This window comes from Crinia signifera, chromosome 1, assembly GCF_055691185.1.
Source record: "Crinia signifera chromosome 1, ASM5569118v1, whole genome shotgun sequence".
In the NCBI taxonomy this organism is placed as follows: domain Eukaryota; kingdom Metazoa; phylum Chordata; class Amphibia; order Anura; family Myobatrachidae; genus Crinia; species Crinia signifera.
In genome coordinates, this window is record NC_139217.1 from 93,206,082 (window position 1) to 93,227,377 (window position 21,296).

Sequence of the window (21,296 nt, forward strand, 5' to 3'; positions counted from 1 at the left end):
TGGGGGTGCATTTACCATTGTAAGCACCCACCTATTTTGGATGCGATGCGATGAGATGCATTCGATCAAAATCAGGGGCGCCGTGCTAGGAAACAAGTACCATAGCAACATCTGATGGGAGGAATTTGGCACAGTGCATTCCCTTCTTTACCATGGGTTGTAGACACTGGATCGATCGTGTTTTGTTAAGCAGTCAATAGGTTGACACTGTAAGTGGGTTCAAAAGGTCAACAAGATAATGTTGAATTATAAATGGTTGACAAGTTTCCTTTTTCAACTTTTGCTTCACTTTCCAATCTCGTGAACTACAATTGGGAATAGTATAGTGAAAAAACTTGTTTCAACCTTTTTCTGTGTTGCTCATTTGCATGTCTGATACTGGAAGTTCCTACTCTGCATGATATCATTACCCAATATGGGCCATATAATTGTCTATGCTACATGATAGTAGTTGCTCAATTGAATTAGTAATGCCCCACAGGTGCTGAAACAGAAGAGGGGGACCTTTTGTACCTGTCAATCTTTGATTGTTCTAGCAGGGGCGTAACCATGGCAACCAGTAACTATTGACTAGCAGTGGGTCGTATCCATAGGAACTAGCGAAATTTCTGTGTCAATGGGCCATAACCATGTACCTGCTTGAAGGGGGCTGCCTATACCTGTGCCCAGATACGAGACAACCAACCCACTAGCCAGCAGCGTCCCAGAACCTGTACACTGGATGCATGTACACAATCAGCTGCACGACTGCTTCTGTGGACTGCATTGGCTGTAGACCATTGAAGTAGAACAGAGATGATGATAAGACAGGAAGTGGCTTCCTGCTGGATGCATGCTCTCTGCTAATAGCAGCCTAATCCAGCAGTCCCAGAGGGAGAAATCGCCACCAACTGGGGCTGCATGTCGTGTGTGACTGACAAATGTCCGACGGAGCTGGCGGATTTTAATGCTTTACCGCCATCAGAAATGATACTTGATTACTGTATAAAGTAGCAACGCTGTAGGTCATCAAGGCAAGAAACAACCATTTTCATTTCTTTTTATCATTTTAACCAAATTAAATATTGTCCAAATATCCTGGTTTAGGTAGGAAATTTCTAATTCAGTCCCAAGTCCTTTACATCGTTCATGTAGTTGTGTTCAAACTAATTATTAAACAAGTAGCCTATTAGGACCTTATTCACATAAATAATACCTAACAATGCCAAGTATAGGTCTTTTTAGGCAGAAGCCATTGTTGCTGTGCCCAGTATAGGCCTCTAGATGTCAGTATGCACTATGCTTCTTACATTATATACGCAGTTAGAAAAGCTTTTTATATTATGTAGTGACTAAAGCAGTGCTTCCCAAACTGTGTGCCTAGGCACCCTGGAGTTCCTCTGGGCTAGTGGTGCAGAAAACCACCACATTATTGGACCTAAGGGTGACAAGTAGGCGCAATTTAAATACATTTTTTTGAACCCATATTTATCAATGAAAACTTTTATCCTTGGGGTGCCCTAAAAGTATGTTGATACATTTGGGGGGGCCGACATTCAAGAACGTTTCGGAACCACATGGCTAAAATATAAAACAAGGGATTTGACTACTATTTATTATTTTATTCTGGGGCAGGTAGAGAATAACTGCACATAAAATGGACTTCAGAATGATTTTTAATACATAAAAAAAAAAAACAGTGAAAAATGACTTCCCTTAAGTTTCAAATGAACAGTCTCTCACAAGATATGTGTCCTTTTGTCTTCATGTACTCTCCTCATGCATGTAGTCATAGAAAACAAAAATAGACAGAATACATGGTGTAGTATGTCCACATTCAAATGCTCGTTATTGCACCCCAATGATTTCCAATTATTATGGGGGATGTGATGGGTCTCCTTCCACTAAAGTAAAACAGATGTTGTACCATACTCACATATGTGAGGGGAAAATAAAACCTATAAAGGTATCTTTTGGGTGTCGTACCCCAACTCACAGTGTGCCAGTGTAGATCTTTCCCATAAAGGTATCTTTAAGGTATCTTTTAAAGCCCCTATGATGATATAATGAATACGCCAACTCACTATTAGTAAGGTGGTGGAGGTTGCCAGGACCACCTTGCCTCCGACCCTTCCGCTCGACAGCCTGTAACCTCTTCAATTTTACTCACGCCACCTGAAGATAATTAAATTCTCCAGTCTTAAACTAATTCTCGTAGCCCCTTGTGCTACAATACATGGCTCATGGGCTTCCAGTTACTACAGTAAGGGAGAAGAGATACAGTACACATTATTCCATTCACCCTGATCTGCCCATGCATTTAGAAGGGAGATGAACAGTAGCATCAGACCTCCTTTCCTACAGGCTTATCATCCACGGTAGTTTCGCCACTGGCCAGGTTAGTTTATTAGAAATAGTGGTCACTGGAAAGCAGTGGCAACTCCAGAGGAGGGGCTGCGGCACAGTCTAACATTCAAACTTTTTGTACGCCTTCTGTTCCTTTTTTCCTAGTGTGCTACATGTGTTGTGGAATGCCAGCTTTATAACATCCTTTATTTCTAGGCAGTGTTTTCTCTCATTTAGCAGATGGGTGTCTGTCCCTTCCCTGGTAAAGCTAAGGCACAAGAGTGGAGGTTGGTACACTGGAATCACAGTTATAGAGCTCAGGCAGAAGCATGTGTCAAGCAGCAAGGTCAGCCTCGATATTCTAAATGACCTGGGAGTCCATCTGCTCATGCGTCTGATAGTGGGCGGGATGTATCAACATACATCTCCGCCCTTCGCACGGCAGCCGCCGCGATGCTACCGCATATGTACTAACATGCGGCCAGCATCGGGCTGCGGTAACGGAGACCCCCGCGATACCTGTGATGTGGGCTGCGGGGGTCTCCGTCACCTCCCGGCGGCTGCAAGCGTCCCCCTGTGTCTCCTCCTCCCCCCTGAAGCCGGATGTCCTGCCGGCTGTGACACCAGGGGGAGGAGATGATAACAGGAGGACGGGAGGGGGGGGGGCGCGCGGACGGCGGGCGGCGAAAGAAGCCCATAGGCTTCTATAGGGTATCGCCACCCTCTGGGTACATCTCATTGGATGTACTGTTATGTCAAAATACATGACAACCACAGGGGGCCCCTAGCTAGAGGGGGGCCCAGGGGCACTGACCCCTTGCGCCTCCATTATAATCCGGCCCTGTGTTGCACATCATGCTGGGAACTGGAGTTACCCAACACCTGGAGCCACATAACTACCACACCACTAATGTCGGATATCTCATTGGATGTACTGTTATGTCAATTATTCAAGGGGTGAGGCATGGCCACACTCAAAAAAACCACCAAGGGGAGCCTTGTTCCTGGAGAAGGACAGGACACACCTCATGGTCGGCCTGCAGTGATATGTTGCAACTAATGTTGATGTTGGATACACATATGTGGTTGTTGTGATTGTTTATGTGTAGAAATGTGTAGGTCAACATTAGACACATTATTTACTTACGGCTACTTGAGCCATCCTGGTCGCCGCTGGTTGGCTGTGCAGTGGTTGGGGGGGTCAGGAGCAAGGGGGATGGTCCTGGAGTTTGGACCGAGGTAGTGGGTGTGAGTGGGGAGTGGAGAGGTTTGGGGGTGGGTGGTGGAGAGGTGTAGGGGGGTAGGAAATGGGGTGGGGAGGGGGGGTGGGGGTTGGGGAGGGGGGGGTTGTGGAGGTGGTGGGGGTTGTGGAGGGGGAAGGGGATGGGGAAATTGTGTGGGTCCAAGCTGCACCCAGTGTCTCCAGTGTTGGGGAGGGGGAGGGGGTGTGGGTTGGGGAGGGGGTTGTGGAGGGGGTGGGGGTTGTGGAGGGGGAAGGGGATGGGGAAATTGTGTGGGTCCAAGCTGCACCCAGTGTCTCCTCTTCTTCCTCCTCCTCTTCTTCTTCCTCCTCCTCTTCTTCCTCCTCCTCCTCTTCCTCCTCCTCTTTCTTCTCCTCCTCCTCCTCCTCTTCCTCCTCCTCTTCTTCCTCCTTCTCCTCTTCCTCCTCCTCCTCTTCTTCCTCCTCCTCCTCTTCCTCCTCCAGGGCTGCCTGGTCCCGGGCTGCCTGGTCCCGGGCTGCCTGCTCCCGGGCTTCCATGCGTGCCCTTGCCCGTGCTGAAATGTTCATGTTGATGGCATAGAAATCGAAGATTGGGTTTCATAAAAAAGGGGGAAAGAAAAATTCACATTAGTCATGCTCATAACCTTCAAAATTATCATTGCTGTGATATTTCAGACATTTATCATGCAAACTATTTGATATCCTACACCCAAAAACTGATCAACTACTTAAACCCCCCCCTATACACCCCCTATACACCCATATACACCCATATACCCCCCATATACACCCATATACACCCATATACCCCCCATATACACCCATATACCCCCCATATACACCCATATACACCCATATACACCCATATACCCCCCATATACACCCATATACACCCCCATACACCCATATACACCCATATACCCCCCATATACACCCATATACACCCCCATACACCCATATACCCCCCATATACACCCATATACACCCATATACCCCCCATATACACCCATATACACCCATATACCCCCCATATACACCCATATACACCCATATACCCCCCATATACACCCATATACACCCCCATACACCCATATACACCCCATATACCCCCCATATACCCCCCATATACACCCCCATATACACCCCCATACTCAGGAACATATTTATAAAAAGTACACAAAACATTGCTAAAAAACGCTGACATACTAGTAATCAAAACTTACATCGGGCAATATGGCGGCGAAGGCTGCTGAGAAAAACCGGCTGCTCAACCTGCCCCAGGCTTCTGCGGACGCCGGTCGTAGAGAAGATCAGGCGGCGGGCAGCAGTATACGCCCGCCGCTTGTCGGCATTGCTAACATATGGGCCCCTGGGCCCCAGGTGACGGTCCATAACGTCGACCAGGGCCAACAGCTATGGGGTGGAAAAGGGCCTAGCACGATTAGACGTCATAGTGGCAATTGCGCAGTTATTAATTGCAGGTACATATATCACTTTTGGTGCTTGCTGATTGGTCGAAAAAATTGTTTGTTTGGTATTAACTTTATTAATCCCTCTTACAGTAACAAACTGGATGCGAATAGAAACTTACGCGGACCGTTCCGATATTCACACACCACAACCAACAGCATGCATTCAATGTAGAGATGAACTGTATATACAGTGTGCTGAAACTAATACACGCAACCATCAACTTATAACTACGCTGCTTAAAGGGGGCACGATACACCGATATCCATGGAGAGGAGTACTGTATTTACAGTGTGCGGAAAATAATACACGCAACCCTCTACTCATAACTACGCTGCTTAAAGGGCCACAATGCGACATGTTGCTGTATGACAATTTCATACACATTACATATGTAAGGAAAGCATTGTAACGTGTAGTTTTGAAATGTGACTCACAAGGCATACACGAACTCCAACAGATACCAGCTGACAACACTCATCATTGGAATGACAGGTGCACACATTTCACGATGTAGCCCACAATGCTCCACAACCTGTGTATTTGCATATACAGGTGATTGATCAGGTGGTTGAGACCTGCGTAATGTAAGCGGGAATTATCGGCGGGAAATATCGCCGTAAATTTGCATCTACATTGCGTGGAAAAATATACGCCCCCTTGTTCATGGCGGGAGATTAACATATAAATATTCAGTCAGATGCAGCCCACAATTGCTGCAAACATGTCTGACTCAGACGATTCCGCAGCTGAGGACGCTCTGCAGAGAGCTACAGCACAATCCCTGCTTGATGCACTGAACAAGAGGGAACAGGAGCGGAGAAGGAGGGCCCAAGAGAGGAGTAGCCTGCAAGATCAAGCGGGCTCCTCAGTAACAGGCCCTGGTGAACCTCCACCAGCTCCACAAGGGCCAAGCAACCAGCCAGAACAAGAGGTTGCATCTCTCCAAACAGGTGTGACCCAGCAGGTGCATGGTGAGAGAACTGGGGCCACCAGAAAACGTGCTGCAACATCTAGGGTGATGACTGAGCAGGATACCACCACCAGAAAGAGAAACCCTGCATTTGTAGAGGCCGAAATGCGAATTCTAGTGCCCAGGGCACGCGAATGGATTGAATTGGCAACCAGGAAGCCGGGTGCCAGTGCAAGGAGAAACCTTTGGGACAAGATCACAGAGGAAGTGAACCAGGTGGCACCAGTGGTCAGAACTTGGGACGCGGTGAAGAAAAGGTTAGTGTGTTTGTCAGGGCAATTTTTCAGCAGTCTCCAGCAGGAACTGAGGCCCTTATTCTAGTTCACTCTTTCTGCCCAAATATTTCTTAGATGGACAAAACCATGTGCACTGCAGGTGAGGCAGGTGTTACTTGTGCAGAGATAATCAGATTTGGGTGGGGTTTTACACCTGCCTCACCTGCAGTGCACATGGTTTTGTCCATCAAAGAAATATTTGGGCAGAAAGAGTGAACTAGAATAAGGGCCTCAGTTCCTGCTGGAGACTGCTGAAAAATTGCCCTGGTCTTTGTCCCCCTGATAATGTCATATGTGTGTACATATGTTACATGTATGTTTTGAGACTAATAGAAAGGTGTGTTTGTAGATAGTGCTACACTTCAATGTCACATGTGAACACAACCATGTCTAATAACCCACATTGATATATGAAACATGCACCATTGGTGTGATGTGAGGTTATGGGCACAGTTCTGCTCATGTGAAGTATGTGAAGTATGTGATGGGACAAGAGAAAGTGTGTTTTGGAAAGAGTTGTTGTAAAGGTGCCCATACACGTTACAATTATTGTATACAATATTGTATACAATATCGCATCTCATAGCATATCGGTTTAGCGATGAGTACAAAAAGTATGTGCAGCACATACTTTTTGTACTAGATCTCATCTAATCTGATCTCATCGCAAAACCGATATGCTATGAGATGCAATATTGTATACAATAATTGTAACGTGTATGGCCACCTTTACATGTTCCATATGATGCAACTGAAACAAGAATGAGCAAACTGTGCACATGTAGCTGGTGAGAAACTACACATCCCAGTATGCCATCCCATAGTTAAATGACTCCATAATAACCACATTGTCAAGCTATGGTGGAATGTGTAGTTTCACACCAGGTGGAGGTGCCTAATTTGGCCATGGATGATGTCATTTCTGCATAGTGATGTATGTATGTGCATTTAGTGGCCTAATGAATGAGATGAGACACTGAAATGCCTCCTAATTGAGACATTAATGTGTGTGTGGGACACATATGGCTAAAAAACATAAGATCACCCACACTAGGAAATGTCACGTAGCTAGGGGTACCACATAGTCCCTTTAATTCCGGACACATATTAATTACACAGGTTCTGTGGCTGGCTGACTTCAAGACTCCACTTCACCTAATTTTAAACTGCCACAGAACCTGTGTAAGTAACATGTGTCCGGAATTAAAGGGACTAGGTGGTAACCCTACACGTAGCACAGTGGTGCACATATCTCATGGTGATATTTGTATTTTTAAACTTGTAGGTGGACTGACTTCAAAAGTACACTGAAGAGGAAGATGACTGACCGGTACAACCACAGCATGTCCACCGGGAGAGGTCCTATGCCTGACCATTTGGAGTATACCCCCCTGGAGCTGGACTCCTGTGACGTGATTGATGTGGGGGAGATCAGGGGGTTCTCCAATATGGACAGTGAGCTCCCGGCGGAGGTCTTTGCTGCTGCTTTTGATGGTAAGTCACAGTAATGCATTGTATTTATAAAGATATTTTTTATTGCGTATGTGATGGTGACATTGTTTTCAATTCTTATCCTAGCAGAAGCAGAAAGCCAGGATGTACCGGCAGCATCTTCCTCTGCAGAGCCACAGGTGGAGCAAGTGGTCCAGCCTCCACCAAGACGTCGCCCCCAGCCCCAGCCACAGGAGACATGGAATGAGAGCCTGTTGGTGACGCTGGACAGGATCGAGCAGCAAGGGGTGGATGCTGCGATCCGTCAGCAGCAGGTGGCGGATTTTCTGGCGGAGTGGAAGGCCACAAACCAGCTGCAGGTTGAGGCCTTGAACCGCATTAATGAAACTCTGGCGGCTGGCATAGTAAGCATTGGCCAACACCTCAGCCGCCAGAATGAACTTCTTGCGGAGCAGCTGTCCACCGCCAGGTCCCTAAGGGACAATCCCCCATCTGCTGCCCCACCCCAAGCTGCTCCCCAACCTTCCACCTCGGCTGACCCTCCTGTGTCGACTAGGGGAAGACGCCGAAAGCCAGCTGAGCCAAAGGCCCCTGTCCCCAAGGCCCCATCTAAAAGGGGCAAAAAAGGGCCCAAATGAGACCTGGTTCACTTCCTCTGTGGTTGGAGGCCAAAGGTTTAAATTGCACTGGACATCCGCTTCCTGAGTTGGCCATCGATCCATTTGCGTGCCATGGGCATGAAAGTTCGTATTTTGACCTCTACAAATGCAGGATATTTTTTTTTGGTGGTGTGTATCTTGCTTAGTATTCACCCTGGTTGTTGCAGTACGTATTCTGGTGTCCCCATTTCTTTCACCATTGCATTTGCAGGGTAACACATGTTTGGAGATATGCAACCTCTTGTTCTGGCTGTTTTCTTATTTGTGTGTCTATTTTATTTGTTTATTTGATTTCTCACATTAAAGTGTCAAGCTGTGATGCTGAACAGCAAATAAATTTATTTTACAAATTAAATCTAAATTGTGGTATGTGTCATTTCTTGTGTGAAACAAATACTAGATTTATGTGTACTTACTGACCAGGGTATTTTTGAACATTTGTTGCAGTGTGGTCGAAGTTTCCCATGTGTAACCCTCTCCATGGCCATTCCCATGTTCCTATCCAACTTTTCCCTGCTAATTAGTTTGTGTCAGCACATGTGCAGAGCAACTTAATAGGTGAGAAAGCAGTTTGTGTGCAGGTGAGGTAGCTCCTACAGTAGTAGGTAAAAGCAGGTCCAGAACAATGCTTTCCTCATGGAGTGGGTGAGGCAGACAAACAAGGGTGAAAATGTACATTTGTGTAGGAATGCATATGTGTCCTCCCTAAAAAAAGATGTGTGAATGGGCCAAACATGATAAATTAGCTTGTGAACAAACATGCATAACTTTTTAAATATATATGATTTTACAGTGTCATAAGCAGATGTAGGAATCCTTTGTTAGAGAGATGAGAGTGCAATAATGTGATTGGTGGCATCTTACATCCAGAGTGTAGTCAAATCCAAATCATAGCAGATGAGATAGTGGTACAGGTCATTATTTTGGGTACTATACAAAGATTGTGTGGAAAATAGTGGTCATGGGCTTCAAACATTGCTGAAACATCCTTTGTAGGTGTTAGGTGTTGTAGGTTTATGTTATTGTATCCTAAATACAAAACCTATGTTAGTATTAGAGTGAACACGTTGACACATGTCGACTTGTGTAGATTGAGTGTGCTACTGCGTAAAGTCTATGAAAGCACGTAGTGAATGTGTCTAACTGTTTAGCAAATACCTACCTTAGCGTATAAAAAGATTCTTACCTTAAATTAAACAAACCTTTAAATGTGGAGAAGTATAGAAACATAAGCTTCCAATGTGTTTGCGTGCTGTGTGTGTGGCTTGCAGGCAGTGAAATCATGGTTTGGACTTAATAGACTGCAGCATTGCTTATTACATTCAGGTGTATGTGTTTGAGTAGTAATCAGCGTTAATTAGCCAACTCAGCCGCACGCTGGCATGCGGTATCTGTAGGGGTGGTTTGAGCTGGCGGTTGGCGGCCACCTGTTTGGTGTCCGAAATGAACGGTGCCTTAGTCGATCGCGCGGTAGTAGCACCGCTCATTTTTGGTGCACACCCCCGTGTACGCCCATATTTACGCCCATTTTCCCTCATTATTTCGGCCGCTCCCATCAACACGCCCCTATGCCGCCCCATTACCCGTACACTCGCGTACAGGTTTTTTCGCACGTTGAGACACCGGCCGTAAGCGTTGTGGAGTGTTCGCGCCGGCGCATTAGCGTATCTGCACATGCGCAGATCATGAAAAACCCCGGGACGTACGCGTACGGCCCGGCCGCTCCAACCAGAATAAGGCCCATGGTCACTTCCTGTCAATCACTCTGATCATTTCCTCAGTGAAACTGCAAAGAAACCTTGACACATGGACAGTGTGATCGCAGCGCAGTCTGCCGATAATTGCTCAATTGCAAAAACATCAGCATGTTCTACAACTTTTAATTAGGCCCTATATCCTTTCCCACTTTTTCCCTAGAGCTTACAGCAAAGATCCAAGGTCCTTACAACTGTACCACATTGCTTATGTAACCACTGCAGGACAACTGTGCAGATTGTCCATTGACACGCTTAATCCATCTTTTCTTTTACACACTTTCAGGCTATCCAGTTGGAGACACTCCAAAGCGATCATCACTTGAAATTTAGGGCCATTCCGGAACCAACCTTTTTAGTTGAAGGCTCCTGCTGGTCCTGACTGCACATCTTCCCTATTGTGAACTTCTTCGAACAATCCTACCCTCCATTGTAATCATGACAATTTGCCATCACCATGCTACAACTTAGGAATGGTGGTGTACATCGCACTTGGCATTCAGGCCAAAAAGTTCTATATCAGTCTCCTCTGACCATGCAACCTTTTGCCACAAGACTTCAGAATCTTCCAAGTGTTTGTTTTGTAAAGTGGAAATGAGCGGGACTGTGGCATGTTTTCATGGTTTTTTTAGAAATCATGCCATAGAGGCCAGCTCTGTGTAAAGTTTGTGAGAGAGTTTTCAAATACACAGTCCAAACAATCTCAGTTATAATGACTTGTAAGTTCTTCAATGTTGCCATTAGCCCAGTGGTTCCCAAACTGTGTGCCGTGGCTCCCTGGGGTGCCTCGGGACACTTGCAGGGGTGCCCCAGGTTGGTGGTCCAGGACCAATTCAAATTATTTATGGTTAATTTTTAATGGGAAAAACCAGTGCTGGTGGCTGCCAATCATAAAATGTGTACAAACAGAAGCAAATCCTGCCCTTTACCACATAACAGACCAGAAGGATGGCATATAAACCCAATCTACTTAATGCTATATTTATTCAGCTTTTTTTTCTTTGGCCTAGGGGTGCCGTGAAAAAAATTCTGATACTCTAGGGGTGCCGTGATTCAAAAAAGATTGGAAACCCCTGCATTAGCCTCTTGATAGCTTCCCTGCTCGATATACCCCTGGCTCTGTCATCCAGTTTTGAAGGGGTTGATGGTACCATACACTTTCCACGGTATACAGATGGCGGGGTTCAGTCCAATTGGGTGCAATTTTAGTTAATAGTCACTTATGGAGATCGCATCGCATGCACTCCAAAAGGAATGCGATGCAATGAAGCACAAAAGTACTGCCTGCAGATACTTTTTGTGCATTACAATATTGTACCCGCAGGGACGCGCACCGCATGGCATGGCATCTCCGCAGGTACACGGTGCGATTTAAGCTGTTGCGATGTGTTTTGAACTTTAAAAGTTCAAAACACATGCTTAACTCGCAGTGTTTATGGGCACCTTAAGATGGGAGTTTTATTTCAGACAGGATGTTGCCATGAGCAACCAATCACACCTGTCTCCCACATGCACAAACACAGAAGGAAGCAGACTAGCTTTTGAAGCTTTTGCTTCGAGACGGCTTACTAGCTTCTAAAAGGTGCTTAATAAATAAGAAGTCGATTCTGAGTGGTTGCCCATAGCAACATCCCATGTGAAATAGAACTCCCATCTTAGTAAATTTCCCCCATATACTTTTATATGAAGTTGGTCACCCCTTCTGCAGCTATAATAGCTTCCACTGTTCTTGGAAGGCTTTCCACAAGAGTTTGGAGTATTTCTGTGGGAATGTGCCCATTAATTCCTTAGAACATTTATGAGGTCAGACACTGATGTTGGACGAGAATGTCTGACTCGCAATCTCCATTTTAGTTCATCCCAAAGCTGCTCCAGGGGATTGAGGTCAGGGCTCTGTGCAGGGGTGGATCCAGGAAAAAATGACAGGGGGGCACCACAATTAATAAAGGGGGCAGGTTTCTGGAAAAGGGTGTATGGAGCCGCGCTTATTCAACCCGCCGGCGCACCACAGCTTTTCGACAGGACGGAAACACGAGCGTTTCGCATGCACACGTATCTCATTACCGTTAAAGGGGCATGAAAGCAAAAGGTGTCACTTAAAACATTTTTTTATTTCAGATATCTGATTTTCTGATATGGGAGACTCAATTTCCATGACTACATTAACAAGGGCAGTGCTTGTTTGAGTTTCTATTTCCACAAAATAAGAGTATTATTCAATTATGCCCTCACTATGGCCCTTATTCTGATTGAGTCGGGCGGCTGCGTGTTCGGTCGGACGGCTGATGTATTATGTTTGCACATGTGCAGAGGCGTTTCTGCGCATGTGCAAACGCCTCGCCTCAGAACATGGCGTGAATTCTGTCCAGAAAAGGATCACACGGAACCATCCGAGCAGGGGTGGAGAGGGGCGTGAAGAGCTGTTTGGGCTCATTACCATATGCGTTCGCCCCGCGTTTCATGGGCGTTCCGTCATGGGCGTACGTATGGTAATCCGGCCGTGACGCACGTGTGGGTGGTGGACAGCTGACATAGCCAGATGTCAGCTGGCCGCCCATATCCCTGCTTTCACACAGAAAAGTGTCTGAGTGGTCTGGAGCACTCGGGGCTGCCTGACCGCTCGGTCCATCATTCGATGGTCGGCGACCATCAGAGAATGGGGAAGGTTCCCACGGATGGGGGAGGTGTTTGCATGAAACATCCACTCGCAATCTGTTTGCTCAGTGTCTTACCGCATTCGGACGGTGTGAGCGATCCGTACGGTAGGCGGGGCTAAGGACACTCGGTGGCTGTCCGAAATACGCATCCGTCCGAGTCAACTAGAATAAGGGCCTATGTGGGGTAATGTAAAATTGCCTTTTTTCGTGATTTTTGCCCAATGTTAATTATCGGGCTATCCAGTTACAGCCTGTTTCTTTTTTCTGTGAAAAATTACCCTTTTTTGAGCAAAATCCTATAGGATCCACGCAAATCCGCTGACCTATGTGTTTCCGCGTAGTGATCACAGAAAATCGCTTATCGGGGATTTGTGGTGTTCGCTTGAAGCAGGTGAAACAAAGGGGGTTATTCAGGTTGATTCGCAAGGCTGCAAATTCGCATTCATAATGCATAGTTGATTGATATTTGCTCACTTTGCAATTTCTATAATTATTATTATTGCCTATTATTATTATTATTATTATTATTATCTATTATTGCCCCGTGTGTAAGCACCTTAACTTTAGTTAATCATCCCAGCAACTTTAATCAATCACCAATTTACATAATTATACATACATCAAACCTGTTTAAAATATAAACTGATATGGCAGATCTCCTATACACATTTCTCTATGCTTCAGAAACAATTCCAGTTTTCCTCAGGGCGACTGTGTAAGTTCATGCAGGGTGAAATCTGTCCTACATCCCAGCAGCTCCTGCTTCCAGTGCTGTATTTAGGGCCTGATTCTGGATCACTTGCAAAAGCAAATTCTCTCTCTAATAGATAAAACCATGTGCACTGCAGGTGGGGCAGATGTAACATGTGCAGAGAGCGTTACATTTGTGGGAGTTCTTTTGTTTCTGTGCAGGGAAAATATTTATTCACTGAAATATAGATATCAGTTTAAAGTAAAAATCCCACCCAAATCTATCTCTCTGCACATGTTACATCTGTCCCACCTGCAGTGCACATGGTTTTGTCCATTGTTGTTTCCAATTGTAAAGCGCAACAGAATATGCTGCGCTATTTAAGAAACTGTAAATAAATAAATTAGAGAGAGAATTTGCTTTTTTGCAAGTGAACCAGAATCATGCCATTTGTACATTGCCTTTAATCACATTCAGATTCTCTTTTCTCTTGTGGGAGTTAGTACTGAAGGGGAAAACGAAAGTAAAGAAAATGAATCACATTACTGCTGCAGAGAACACTGGTGAAATGAAAGAGAAAGATATATGTAGCGAAGGTTATTATAACCAATACATATACAGTAGCTAGTGTAGGGATCCTTAGGGCTTAAAAACTTGGTTCGTTAACGATCAATGGGGCAGATGTATTGAGCTTGGGGAAGAGATAAAGTGGAGATACTTAAAAGAAGATAAAAAACCAGCCAATTAGCTATGTTTGAGAAATTACAGTTGGGAGTTGATTGGCTGGTGCATTATTTCCTTCCACTTTATCACTTCACCCATCTTAATACATTTGCCCCAATTAGTTCTGTAGTTGGGATCAAAGAAGAAGCGGAGTGTGTAAGTAACTGTTCATGTCCAGCAAGGCGTCTCTGGACTGACCATGTATATACATTCTCTATCGGTATTAAGTGGTTGTTACACAAAGATAGGGGTCCAGGTACACCAAGCTTCAAAAAGTGATAAAGTGGAGAGTGATAAATAGCCAGCCAATCAACTGGCATGTACGGATGGTGTAATGGTTAGCATTACTGCCTCACAGCACTGAGGTCATGGGTTCAATTCCGACCATGGCCCTAACTGTGCGGAGTTTGTATATTCTCCCCGTATATGCATGGGTTTTCTCCGGGTACTCTGGTTTCCTCACACAATCCAAAAATATACTGGTAGGTTATTTGGCGCCTAACAAAATTAACCCTAGAGCAGAGGCGGATTGGCCCAATGGGAAACCGGCCGATCCAGATTTCCAGGGCTGCCGCTGGCATCATCCTATATATGCAAGCGGCTGCAGCCTGGTCACAAACGGCAGCATAGCCCAAAACAAATATGGCCGCCGTATACATTCATATATTATATGCATACATGCGGTGGACATATTTGCTTTAAACTTTGCTGCACTTTGTGACCAGGCTGCGGCCGCTGTCGGATGACGTCACCAGTGAGTGGACCTGAAGCTTGGTGAGGTCCCTCTGACACCCTGAGTAGATATGGTGCGCATGCGCACAGAATTTATTCCCTGCACTGACAGGAGATCCCCAACTGCCCCACCCACCGCACGACACTGACGGCCCCGGGTGGGACACAGGACAGTCCCAAAAAAAGGTACTGTGTGTTATTATTGCATGCATCGAAACGCTGAGGCAATCACAATTCACACCCTCGTCCAGAATTGAATCCTGCAAACTCTGCCTTTTCTGCTTATCTAGTTACTTATCTATTACAAAAGTAATCTAAAAATAGTGGACTCAATCGGCGAAGCATCAAAGCAATTTATTACACTTACCCTACATCAATGGTTGGGAAACTTTTATGACTAATGGTGCATCTGTATTATTTTTTTTTAACATCACCATTAGGCCAACTGTTTGAAAATGTAATTAATGATTGTTAAATTGCTTGCTGTTTACCTGTCATCCTTAAGGTCAGTTATATGGTACTATGGTACACTTGGTTGCTCTTCTGTTTGTACACCTAGTCTATGATTGGCAGTCATCCGTATTCATTTTGCCTATTACACTGGCCATCAATTATTTGATTTGACACTAACCAATTAGTGATTTGGCACTAATTATTTGATTTGGGATAAACCTGTAGCACCCCTACAGGGGCGTAGCGAGGGCGGAGCACGAGCTCCGGGTGCCAGAAGATCAGAGGACACCGGAGCCGTGCCTGCATGGCCAGCTTACCCTCTCCCCTGCCTGCTCCCCCGCCTGCACTCCAATCCTCGCTGTGCTGGGTGACGTGTTGCTATTGTCATTTCACGTCTCCTGCTGGACTGCTAGCCAATAGGCACTTGCAGTCCAGCAGCCAATCAGAAGCTGCATTGGTGGCTACTGGACTGTGAGCGCATATTGGCTAGCGGTCCAGCAGGAGACTTGAATTGAAAATAGCGGTGGGGAGCCGGGCACAGTGGGGAGCCGGAAGCAGGCTGCTTCACAATTCGGTCCCCCTTGGCAACAAGCAATTTCAGTCCCCCTTGGCAACAAGCAATTTCAGTCCCCCTTGGCATCGAGCATGAAGTCCCTTGGCATCGAGCATGAAGCCCCTGGCATCGAGCATGAAGTTCCTAGCAAAAAGCATGTAGGTAAGTGGCACTTATGTGTCAAATGTGTAATGGGCATTATGGTTTGTTATATAGTATGCAATGGGCATCATGTGTAATTGGCATTACGGTATTTGGCTTTATGTGCAATGGGTATTAAAAAAGTTCGTTAAAATGTGCACTGGGCATTACGGTGTGTGGTATAATGTTAGGCCGCGCCCCCTTTTCACAGCGCAAGAGCCCCACCTACTACAAATCGTGGTGGGGGGTGCGAAACATGCCCTTTCTCCCAGCACCGTGGCACCTAGTTACACCACTGCACCCCTACAAGGGCCCTGCGCAGTGGTGAAAGTTTGGCGGCATGGGGCGGTATGGTGTGCCATTAAGAAATTAGTAGCCGATATGCGACCCCCCTGCCAACGTTTCTGTGGGCACAGTTTGATCCGTTTTCACATCTAACATGAAAATGGACCAAACTGCAGAGAGAGAGAGAGAGAGAGAGAAGGAGCTGGCTTCCAAAGACAGCAGCATAGCTTACATAGAGGAACAACATGACATTGCATCACTGGACAGTGTGAAGAGGATCTGTGCTACCCACAATGAAGGAGCAGAAAGCAGCAACCTCACCAGGTAGCATGCTGCATTAAGTAAAATATGAATTGGAACGGAACACATGGGCTGCAGCCACAGTCTGATGATGTCTGTTGTACGTTGATGACATTCGTTGGGATACGGTCATTGGGTCACCACCAAGTAGGTCTACAAGCATTAGGTCTACAGGGGAGATTCCCCCTGCACTGCTCACAAGACTTGGCCGCAGAGGAAGATCTTTGAGGCCATGAGTTTTGACTCATTTGAATCCCTCGCAGTGCCCCCTGTGGTGTGAGTGTCCTTGTGTATATGCAGATTTGATAAATGTCCCCCTAAAGCTGGGTACAAATTAGACTATGTGCACCTAGCGCTATATCGGCAGTGATGGGTCCTGGTGGATTAGGCAGCATCAGCAAGATCACATGAATATCCTTCATCATCCTACATATACAAAGACGGAGGACATCGCTAACGACTCGCAGAAGCATGCATCATTATTGATATAGTGCATACACACCAGACAATATGCATGAAAATATTGTTAATTATGGTAATTTTTGTGCAAATCGTATAATATATTGTCTAGTGCAGTGGTGTCCAACCTTTTTTTGGGGCGTGAGCTACTCGTGACAAAATAAACCGCCTGAAGAGCTAACAAAATTTTTAAAAATTGTAAAAAATCAGAATAGTAACCAAAAAATGCCCTTTACACATTATGCCACACACTGTAATGCCCCTGACACATTATGCCACACACCCAAATGCCCCAGACACAATATGCAGGGCCGGTGGGGGGGAGGGGTTATGGGGAGTGTGATGGCACCGGCGCACTGCTGGGGGGGGTCCGCGTCGTGCCTGCCGTGCTGCCTGGGGGGGGGGTTTGCTGTGCTGCTCAAGGAAGGGGGGGGGGGCGTGCTGCTCACTCACCGAGATGCAACTTCCTTCCCCCGGGAGGCTCTCCTCTGCTGCTACTGCGGTAGCTGGCCTGCAGCTCACTACCGCCCTCCAGTGGTCGGCCTCCTAGGCAAATGCCTAAACCTGCCTAGTGGTGTCGCCGGCCCTGACAATATGCCACACACTGCAATGCCCAATATGCCGCATACATACCTCCCAACACTGGAGGCAGAGGAGAAGGGGCATCTTCAAAATTAGCAGGGGATAACCTACTACCGTGGTACTCCTGTGAGGCCACGTCCCCCATTTTTTCCGCTATGAGCATGTGCACACCGTCTGTTTACCACTGCTCCACTGAAGGACACTGCCGGCCCCAGGTGGGACGCAGGACAGCCCCAAAAATGCATTATGCTACACACTGCAATGCCAGACACATTATGCCACACACCGCAATGCCCCCGACACAAGATTCTGCACACAATGTCCCACAGTAAGGCTACTAATAAAATAAAATGTAAATTACCTGCTTATTGCCAGGGGTCAATGCTTGCTGCCAGGAGTTTATTTTTGTTGCCAGGGGTTAATTTTCATTGCCAGGAGTTAATGCTTGCCCACCTCCATCGCAGGGCTGTCTTTTTACATGGGCATAGTGGGCAGTCCCATCGACTCCTCAGCAGCCTCTCATCATCCCTGCTGGCTGCTGCCGCGTACAGAGCTCGGTTCCATCATCCCCCTGCTGGCTTAAGGAGTCCTTTGTCTCCCCCACACCACACTAGAAGTCATATTTTACTTCTAGCATCTGACAGGGAACACAGCGCTGCAGCGTTACCCAGAAGTGCCTGGAGCGCTTAGTGTGGTGCTCTGTCAGACCCTAGATTTCAAATATGACTTCCAGCGGCTGTCTTCTCCGGAATGAGGAGTGCGGGCCAAGGCAGCGGCGGAAGAAGACATTGGAAGAGTCCGGGGGAAGGGTGCAGCAGCAGCGGGCGGTCGGACCTGACGGAGAGCAGTGGTCAAGCCACCCGTTTTGCTCAGGCGAGCGAGCGATGGGTTGGCAACCACTGATCTAGTGTGTATGCACCTCAAGTCTATATAACCATCCTTAAAGTCTAGCAACACACTCCTGCCGCTAGTAGCTAAGCACATGCTAAGGAACCAGCAGTGCTCTTTTACTAAGGGCAGCAGCAGTTGCTTGTCACTAAGCAGAACAACCTGTACTTTACAATCCAGTGAAAAGACCATGTAAATATTGAAGCAATGTTATGTTAAGTGGCAGGAGAGTGTCTATGACTGCATGGCTTTCTACTGTAAAAAATAAATACCAAGGTCATTTATTTTTAAATCCTGATAATAAATTGTTATGTTTTGTGCTTGTCCCTGGGCCCACCAGCATGTGCAAATCTTCCCTAGGGAAAATGCTAAGCTATAAGAAAAGTTACATGAGTTTAGGCCTTTGCAAAGGTAAAATCTGTAATTCCAGCATTACAAGCCGCAGAGCCGATTCCGACCTGCTCGGTGAGCAGCGAATTAGGCCCCGTTATCTATGGTGGGGGAGTGCGCATGTGCATAGTCGCTCATGTGCATGCGCACACCACTGCAGCGAACAGCTTTGGTGAGTTTTACACTTGCCAGGGTGTCCGCATAATGATGGACAGGGAGGGGGTGGTACAGAGGCGTAACTAATATTGTGGCGCCCCCCCCCCCCGCCAAAAAATTACCTTACCCCTCCGCATGCCGCCGGCCCCGCATTCAGTCCGGCACCGCAGATAGCCTCCGGGCTCCGTCTCCTCTAATGAAAAATGACACGACGAAATGGCTGCCCCCGTACAGCAGAGGGTGGCGGCGGCCTCCTCTAGCATCCGTAAAAACTGTCTGCTATTAGGGGGCAGCCATTTTGTCGTGACATTTTTCATTACTGCAGGAGACGGAGCCCGGAGGCTATCTGCGGTGCCGGACTGAATGCAGTGGCGGCAGCATGCGGAGGGGTAAGGGGGGGTCTGACCAGAGTGCCCGGGCCGCGGTGGCTGCCTTACGGTAGCTACGCCTCTGGGGTGGTATCTGGGGTCCACCCAGCGTGGGCACACCCATGGAAACATTGGGCAGACACCTGTGAACACAGGCGTGGCCCTGCCTGTTTGGGGAGGGTGGATGACTTGGGATGCGGTCATTTGGTCTACAGCATGATGGTCGACAGTCATTAGGTCAACATGGGTCTAGGTCGACATGGGTCTAGGTCAAAAGGTCATTAGTTCGACAGGTCATTAATTCGACATTGTCTAGGTCGACAGTCAAAAGGTCGACATGGGGTTTATCACTGTTTTTTTGTGCTGACAGGCGGTATTTCATGCCCTACCATCCACCAGGGCGTGGTGTGAGAATAAAATAGTGTGCCGAGCGTAGCGAGGCACCGTATCCGAAGCATGGCTTGCGCAGCGAGTGATGCGAGGGGATGCCGTGCACTTTAAACTGCGTCCATGTCGACATTCGGGTCAAAAACTTTTTGACTGTCGACCTAGACACTGTCGAACTAATGACCTTTCGACCTTTTCCCATGTCGACCTAATGACTGTCGACCATCATGCTGTAGACCAAATGACCGCATCCCCACAGACTGGCTAGTTGGCAGCTACAACAGATGGAGCTGGGGGAGAGGATATGGTGCTGGAGATACACAGGGAGATGGTGCTGGAGACACACAGACAGGACCACTGGTAGGATTATAAGCGAAAGCTGGATGACTGTAATCTTGATTAATACCAATTTTAAAGAAACCATATAACTGATACATACGGTACCAATTTAGCATATATATTTATTAATATAAAATTGTTTGATTAGGGAAATTCAAATGTTTCCCTGCCCCAAAACTATTGTTACAATGTATTTTCTGTTTAAACCTCTGTTGTATGATGAAGACAACATTGGCTTTAGTTCTATGCAAACAGGCACCTTCCAGGCCATGTGATCTCCTACATTAATAGTGAATACCAACTGCAGACACGGGGAGTTATTCTAATCCATTCGCACGGGGGACCAATGGTGTGCGCCTGCGCATGCACAGATGCAGTTCAGCGCATGTGCAGTCTGTGCACACACCCAGGACAGCGGGCGGGGGGCGGAGAGTGGTGTCTGGGGCCGGGCAGCCCCATTAGCGTATGGGAATGCCCAGCGTTTCATGGGCATTCTCATGCTAATGAGGCCTTGACGTGATTCTCATGCTAATGAGGCCTTGACATGATTCTCATGCTAATGAGGCCTTGACATGATTCTCATGCTAATGAGGCCAGCTGCCCACCCATTTCATTCCCAGAGTGCACGCATCTGTAAGTAACTTGAAAGTCACTTTTATATGCGAGCACCTTCCACATCTTTCGATGGTCGCAAGAGGTTCCCCTTGCCCTACGAATGGATGTGTATGTTAAACATCCATTCACAGCCTGTGCGTGGGAACGCACGCTGCGAGGGGAGGGTGGGCGGCCCTGCATTTGCGAATTTGCAGCCTTGCAAATCAACCAGAATAACCCCCACTGTCTGCCCTTCAAACACATGGGCACACCTGTATTTTCCCTGACACTCCCAGAAAACCGACCCACCCCCGAACACTGGCGTTCTGTCAATCAACTTGCGTACGGCCATTGATTGAAAAAAATGCCGGATTTCATCGCAGGATGGCCTGCAAATTCGCATCCATGTAATCAGGTCTGAATAACCCCCTAAATTCCAGTGTCAGAACATACAGTTTCATGCTGAAA